The sequence below is a fragment of the Cupressus sempervirens genome, chromosome 1 (genome assembly GCF_028749045.1).
Source record: "Cupressus sempervirens isolate cs-2001-9-10 chromosome 1, ASM2874904v1, whole genome shotgun sequence".
NCBI lineage: Eukaryota > Viridiplantae > Streptophyta > Pinopsida > Cupressales > Cupressaceae > Cupressus > Cupressus sempervirens.
The window spans coordinates 721,686,654-721,695,154 of record NC_143118.1 but is presented as its reverse complement, the minus strand read 5'-3'; the positions used below and the strand labels follow the sequence as shown (position 1 = coordinate 721,695,154).

The following is an 8,501-nucleotide window of genomic DNA, read 5'->3' as shown; positions in this document are numbered from 1 at the left end:
TTGATTATATATGAATCTCTTTTCATAATATGTAAGCCATAAATTTTTACAATTCATAAATCATTTTATAAGATCAAATCTTTTCCTGCACCTTCAATGGAGATCCTTAAAAACTAGTCTTCACTCAAATATCCATAACTTACACAAATAAAAATAAAAATGACTCAAACCAATTGGAAATGAAATATAGTTCACATATATTTTCAATAATTATAAATATAATTCTTTTTTTATCCAAATGTGTTTGTACCAAACATTTCAATTTGACTATAGTTGGGCATCCTCAAATATGCAAATAACTACTTTTACCAAAACTAGCATAACTTCTTCAAAACTTAACAAAATTGTTCCAAACAAAAAAGAGAAAGAATATTATTCATCCCAATATTCAATTTTATATAATATACATGGGTTCTAGGCTATAAATGGTCGTACAATACTTGGAATCAACACAAAATTAGTCAACACCAATCAAAATGATAAGTTCTTAAGAAACCAATTGATTCAAAATGATCGCTTCTTCTTCTCATTTATTCATCTGTATTTGGAATAAAAAATAAAATTATTTTATAGTGATTGTGGTGGTTTACAACTTCCCAACCACCATTTAAACCAACCGATTACATTATTTTAACCCTTTTGCATTTTTTACAACATTTTATGCACTTTATGCATTTTTGCATTACAACTTTCATATAAACCCAACCTAGACCAAAATATGACTCAAATGACTTTAGATGGATACCAATAGATCCATTTACCTATTAAATAAACATTTTGACATTATTGATCATATTAAGACCTCCTTTTACAATTTTGACAACTTATTACACATGGTTTCTCTAGCCTTTATATCTTGACTCAAAAGACTCAAATATATAATAAATGGATCACAGTAATTCAACATATGACTAAGGACTCTAAACATCCTTGTTCTCTTGAAATTTAGGTGCCTTTGCACCAACAACATTTTCTAATATGCTAAAATTAATTGCAATGGTTCAATTGACATTTATACGATATTATATTTTGGATTTCATTGAAATAGTACTAGTGATATTTACACACTATTAAACTTTGGTCAATATTGCTTTCACTTGTGTGACCTATTTAGGTTAATACCATTTTGTACTACATGTAAATAGGGTTTCAAGACCCCTTCAAAACTTGTCTTTTCCCGTAAATTAATACATATTTTTTCTTTGTTAATTATATCTATTATATTATGGTTTTTAATGGCATATATCTATTTTTCAATAATTTTGTGTGCTCTACTATATATGTGCTCTTTATTTGATTTATGCTTGCACCTCTAATATTATTATATAATATATCTTACATACGGTAATACCAAATACATTACAAAAATAATAATAATAATCAACCCTTTACTCTCGGTAATTTTACATTTACAACATACTTGATATTTCCACCTGTACAACATGCACGAAAGATTAGATACTCTTTTCATAATGTTGTTTTTGTTCTTGTGTTTTTTTCTTCTTTTTTTGCTATGATGGTAATAGAAATGCATTGTTCTTCTTATTGTACAATTCAAGAAATGAAGTCACCTATATTATGTAGCTAATAAGGATAGCATGCTCAAATGCCAATTCGACAAATGAAGCATGTTCTATAGGTTTGGTACTAATAGTAAGTGGGTAACACAAAAATAACTTTATTAATTTTTTCATATTTAAAAAATAATAGATAAAGTGTTTCTATGCATATATTTTGAACAAGTAGTAACAAAAGCCAAATTTGATATGGTAGATCAGATTTGAAAGAAAAAGTAGTCCATGATTTGGCATTTTTGCAGTCATCATAATGTGTTTTGGCTACAAATTAGGTCGTTAAATAGTGAATTTTTTTCCCCATATTTCCAATATCCACAATTAATTAGGAAATTTTGTAGACAATTGCAGCTTTGGACAATCACAGCTTCAGGTTCCCATTTTCCTCTTTTGCTTTCTTATTTTTCCCCTATTCTTAGTATGAGCATTTTCTATATACTTCATCTCTTTCATTTGTAGCTTCAGGTTCTCAATTTTCTCTTCTTCTTTCTTTATTTTTTTTTCATTTTTCACCAAAAGAATTTTCGTCATGCTTCATCTCTGTAAGTAATATATGACTAGTTGAAGCATTTCCTCCATCCATACAAAACTATATGAAAATGAAAAACCAACAAAATGTTTCAGAAAATTTACAATTCAAATTAACTCATGAATTGGGATGTTGTACACTAAATATATTATTAAAGTTGTACAATGTCTCAACTTCTAAATAGTTTAGTCATGTGTATGTATCTATTGTATATAAAAAATAATTCTATGATAATTTGGAATCTTTCCTTTAATTTTACATCTTTTTGTTTTTCCTTTTCTAATAAAACCTGTCGGCGTACCCCTTGCACCTCTTTCTAGTGCAAGTGCTAGTACGTATTCCTATTCCCATATTCTTATTCCCACAGCCAAATGGATCCCATTTGGCAACGAGAATATGAGTGGAATAGACATATGTAAATTCTTAAAATTTTGAATTCTCTATTTGGGTGCATTAAATCAGAATTATGAATACGTATTCAAAATTTTAGACCAAAAATGAGCATTTGTAATTCTACCTAAATAAGTAGAATTAGAATATGTATTTGCATTCCAATTCCAATTTTATTACGCCGAAGGCATTCCCTATATGAATGTGAGGAGCTAAAATTTGAATCCAAAGATGGAAAATGGTGTAGAGAAAATGAGTACCATTGAAACAATGAAGTATCAATCTATTTTTACCTTTTTTATGTATAGTGACCGTGGTTCGATATTTTAAACAATAAACAACAACAAAATTCTGCATGAAAAAAGTCTGGGTGGAAAGCGGAGTAGGAGGATGCAAGTGGATGAAGGACATGGCATAGGAAAAGTGAAAGCAGAGCACAACCATTTCGCTCGTTGATATTTTGGCTTTGTTAAAAAGTAATTTTTATAAAAAAGAATGACTTTAATAAAAAAAAATTATCAAAAACAATCCAACTCCCATCCCTATGCTAAGTCACAAAAAGATATTGTGCACAGATTTAATATTAATCGTCCATATGTACCATTCATTTAAGATTTAATTCTAGAATTTAAAATTAGTCAACAAACGAAAACATATCACATTGCATTTTAATAAATGTAAACTTCATAAATAATTATACACTCAAATTTTAGGAAGAAAATATTGATATTTCTATCATCAATATTTTATATACTGGGTTCTCAAAGAATTACTAAGTAGAATTGTAGTTAATTTTTTTTTGTAATCTAATATAATTTAGAATATAATATTATAATATAGAAGAATAGCTATTATTATATTATATAATGCAAATGGTTAAATATAAATATAAAATACAAAAATAAATGAATAGTATTTTTAAATAATAAAAAGTAAATCATATGTAATATTATAAAATAAAATGTTATATTTAATAATCATTATATTATACATTGTATTATTTAATAGAATTAGATTAGATTAGATTTATTCTATTTACTATATTAATAAAAATATTTATATCTTATTTATAAATTTATAATTAAAAAAGAAGAAGAAATAGTTCAATTTATAATTATTTTGACAATTTCGTATATATTTTTAAAAAATAATCTTGTTATAAATAAAGAATGAATAGTTCAATTTTACATTAAAAAAATATTTATATAATTTTATGATTTTTTTTTACATTATTAATGAACAAGGTCATGTTATATTACAAATGGGAGAGAGAGAGAGAGAGAGAGAGAGAGAGATGTAGATGAAGATATAGCAATAGAAGGGGGAAGAGTGAGAGAGAAAGAAGTAAGGAAATAACGATAGAGAGGAAGATAAAGATGGAGATGAAGATGGAAGAGATGGATATGTAGGGAAGAAAATGAATATATAAAAAGAGAGGGTAGATAGAAATGGTATATATATATATATAAGACATAAGGAAAGAATGACGTAGGAAGAGATATACAAATAGAGAGACGAAGATAGAGAGAGGGGGTGGAGATGGATGATATACATATATGCAAAAAAGAGAATGACAGATGGAGAAATATAAAGGTGAAGATAGAGGTAGGAAGTGATATATATATATATATATATATATATATATATAGAGAGAGAGAGAGAGAGAGAGAGAGAGAGAGAGAGATGACGAGGGATGGATAGAGAGTTGGAGATGTGTCTAGAAATGGAGTGGTGAGAGGAAGATATAGATAAAGAGAGTGAGAGGTTTGTTTTAGAGATGGATTGGTAATAAGAAGACACATATAGAAATGAATGGGGAAGATGATTAGACTCCACTATCAAAAGGATCATATTATGTTTGCAAGAGAGGGTGGGATAAAGTTGAAGACAGGTATAAATAGAGATGGGAAGAAACAAAGAGTTTGTGAATGAGGGAGAAAAAGAAAGGTGGAGTGAAGGAAAGGGGTAGAAATATAGAGATAAATGAAGGATAGATGGTGACAAATAGAGGAAGAGATAGATATTTATAGTGGGTGAAGATTGATGCCATGAGAAAGATGGAAACTAGGAAGAGAAATTAAGAGGAAGCTATAGATGAATAAATAGAAATTAAATCAATTCTATAAACTTTTAATTAGAATTATAGAGCTCCTCTTGTGAAACAAGTAAATAGAAGATAGGTAATAGTTTTTGACAGATTGATACAGAGGCAAAGAGATATAGAATGAGATGGAAAGATAAACAAAGGAATAGATAGTTGACTTTCCATAGCTTTACAGCGTATCCATTGCACACTAAGGTGCGATTGCTAGTTTATTTTACAAAACATAAATGAAAAATGATATTGCCACCATTTTTTTTTCGAGAGCCCAATAACAATGGCAAGGAAGTGTGAAGGCCACTATAAATCGCACTCCCGTCCACATTCCAGCTTTGGCATGTGCGGTGATGTGGCATGCACTTCTTGCAATTAAAAATATTGTGCTCTCTTGTATGGGAAGTGTTTAGATGTACCAGTACACTTCTAAATTTTAGATGCCTCTCTACAGAAATTCGAAGGGAATTAGCTTGACGGGAAGATCTGCGTTTTAGTTTGCTGTTTAACGTTGACGACAATTCCTGCTACAGAATATGCCTAGCCCATCGACTTGTAGATGTTTCAATAGCTTAACCAGTTTCCTTTTAATACGTGGATGAAGATGACATGCCGCTATATGAATGGGCTAATTCCTTGACTGGTGTCAGTAAACTCTGTACTGATGGACGCTCTTCTAAATTGCCATATGCTGAGCCATACACAATCCTTTCGAGCATTCTCTCCACCTCTCTCATTGTTGGTCTTTCCCCTGGACTGTACCTCGTGCACTGCAATCCTATTGCAATCAAGTTAACCAGCTCTTTGGATTGAATACTACCCTTCTCAGGCAACTTATCACCTACCATCTCTCTGTCAACAACCATCTCAAGTGCTCCAGGAAATGCTGTTCTAACCCAACTTGGCAAAGTTCTGTTTCCACTGAACATCTCGTCGGTAGGCCTCTTTCCGGTCATCATTTCAAGGACGAGCACTCCATAACTATAAACGTCGATCTTCCTCGTGACATTTGCCCCCAGTCCATATTCTACACAAGCTCAGGGAATTTTATTGTTCTTATAAACAACGCGGGCATAAAATAACTAATGAAATGGAAAAATAATGCTGCAAGTGAAAAAATCTAACAAGAAATCTTGGGCTTCAATATGTTGCTGAGAAATTTACCTGGAGCAAGATAGCCGACTGTTCCCTTCAGGCTAGAGGTACTGTTGCTGTTTGCACCAGAATCGGTGGAAGACATAAGACGGGCAATTCCGAAATCAGCAACATGCGCTGTCATGTTCTCATCCATTAAAACATTTGAGGGTTTCAAGTCACAGTGAACAACAGCGGGAGAATAATCATGGTGTAAATATGCCAGTGCATGCGCCACATCCAGTGCAATGTTTAATCTCATCTTTAAACTCAACTTGCAGTCATGGTGTAGCAGTTGCTCAAGGCTTCCCTTTGAGATTAACTGGAGCACTAGCGCCCTGAATTCTGGTGTTGGGCAACAGGACACAATTTTGACCAGATTCCGGTGTCTGATTTTGCTCAGTATTATGCACTCCTTGTAGAAATTCTTATATGAATTTGGAGTCTCCCGATTGAATACCTTAACAGCCACAGATGTTTTATCAGACAGCAATCCTCGATAAACTGCCCCGAAGCTAGCCGCCCCTAGCAAATTACCGGCAATAAAGCCTTCGGTTGCTGCATAAAGCTCCTGGCTAGAAATTTGCATGAAACCTTTTCCCAATAAACTATTTGTGAACTGCAGTCTTTTGGTCCTTCTTCTGAAAATGTAAAATGCGCCCAAAATACAACACAATGCAAAAAATGTGCCAATTGTAACAGCCATGATAACCTTCCCGTTAAACCCATTTGAACGAATCTCCGCAGAACTTGTGGTGCAATTTGGTAAATCCAACCAGCTTGAGGCTGCACAGAGCCCAGAATTTCTCAAAAATGATGTTCCACTAAGATTTCTGAAAGCTCCTTGGTTGGGAACTGGTCCACTCAAGTTGTTGTAGGAGAAATTCAGGAGGTGGAGCATATTGAGTTTTGCAATAGAAGGCGGGACTGGCCCTGATAGTTTATTGAAGGACAAGTCAATGACCTCGAGGCTTCTAAGCTCTCCTAGCGATTGTGGCACTCTTCCATCCAAGTTGTTCGTGGTCAGGTTCAAATACTGCAGTCCCACGCAACTGCTAATATCGCCAGAGATGGGTCCTGAGAGTTTATTAACAGAAATATCTATGGCTTGAACAAGTTGCATTGCTCCCAGTGAAGGCAATCTTTCTGTCAATTAGTTATGTGAAAAATTGAGGTAGAAGGTCAATGAATGGAGGCTTGAGATCTCTGCAGGAATATCTCCGGAAAGCTTGTTGTGTGACAGGTCAATCATCTCCAGACGAAACCATTGCCTAACAACATCTGGTATCCTTCCTGTTAGCCCGTTGTAACTTAGATCTACTTCCCTTAGCTGTTGTAGACTGCCAATTGATGAAGGAATCTCTCCAGAGATTTCATTGTGCCCAAGCCATAGATATGCCAAATTTACCAACTTGCTAAACTTTAGTGGAATGCTGCCTTGCAATTTGTTGAAGCTCAAGTCCAGCCATTGTAGATTTTTCAGAAGGCTTAGGGCTTTGGGAATTTTGCCTATTAGATTGTTACCGCCGAGAGAAAGAATGGTCAACCCGCCAAGGTTACCGATTTCTTCTGGTATATTACCAGTTATATTGTTGCTACTCAAGTACAATTTTGATAGGACGGGAGGGAGTTTTCCGATGTCCCCTGACAAAGTGCCATTGAAATGATTTTGAGAGAGATTGAGATCTCCGAGTTTGGAGCAGTTGGTAAAAATATCCAAAACAGAGGAGCTTCCACTTGACAATTCATTTCCGCCGAGATGCAGTATTTCCAGAGCATTTAGCCTTCCCAATTCATGAGGCACCATACCACTGAGCCGATTGCCGGCTAGATCAACAGCTAAGAGGTGAGAACAATTTCCCAGAGACTTTGGGATCCCTCCACTGAACAAATTCCCCCCTGCAAAAAGACCTTGTAAGTTGTGTACTGTTGAGTACGAGACTAACCAGCCGTACTTGTGTGTAGCTAAGGAGAAGAGGGAAAACTTTTCCATGGAAGCAGTTAACACCAAGCTCAAGAATCTGTAGGCGATTCAGCATTCCAATTTCCGTGGGTATAACTCCACTCAACTTGTTATAGCCCGTGCAAAGAATTCGGAGAGCCGAACAATTCCCTATAGATTTTGGGAGGCCGCCGCTTAGATTATTTAGCATGAGGGAAATCTCTTGCAATTTGGGCAGGTTATAGCCTATGTCCTGTGGAATTGATCCCTCAAGCATATTCCTGCTCAGCGACAAGTTACGCAATCTTGTGCCAAACATTGATACAATTTAGATGTATTATTCTCTAGTTTTGTTGGAAAGCGTTAATTACTATCATTAAACTGCATTGTGTTCTCAAAACATGGTATTTAATATAGAAATTTATCAATACCATTCATCCATCTCTATCTATTCACATAATTATAATTACTACATTTTATTCTGGAGACCAACATCCATATCTTTCACATGACTAATGGATTGTATGAAAAGACTAGATTTTTAAGATTGTTCTGAGACTTCTATAAATAGAGACATTTATGTATGGATTTAAGCATCTGATCTATATCTAATCATTATGGATAATGAGTGGATAAAGAATGTTGTATAATTCTAAGAAACTATACTAAATTTTATTATCTTAAAAAACATAAGAGTGTTGTAACATGGTTTGATAATTCTTTGTATTTTGAATATTGATTTGAATATTAATCTTTGAAATTGTGTTTGTCTTTTATCCACTCCATCAACCTATAACAATATTTTAATCTAATTTTGAATATAAAAATAAATATTTA

The 8,501-nt window shown here is 33.3% G+C and overlaps 1 pseudogene across 1 annotated transcript; it reads right to left on the bottom strand.

Moving 5' to 3' along the window:
- Positions 1-4,805: 4,805 nt before the first annotated feature.
- Positions 4,806-7,983, bottom strand: LOC149579973 (uncharacterized; annotated as a pseudogene). Its single transcript, XR_016356559.1, has 2 exons — positions 5,753-7,983; positions 4,806-5,615 (listed from the first exon to the last, which is right to left on the bottom strand). The product of XR_016356559.1 is annotated as an uncharacterized LOC149579973 (transcript).
- Positions 7,984-8,501: the final 518 nt, after the last annotated feature.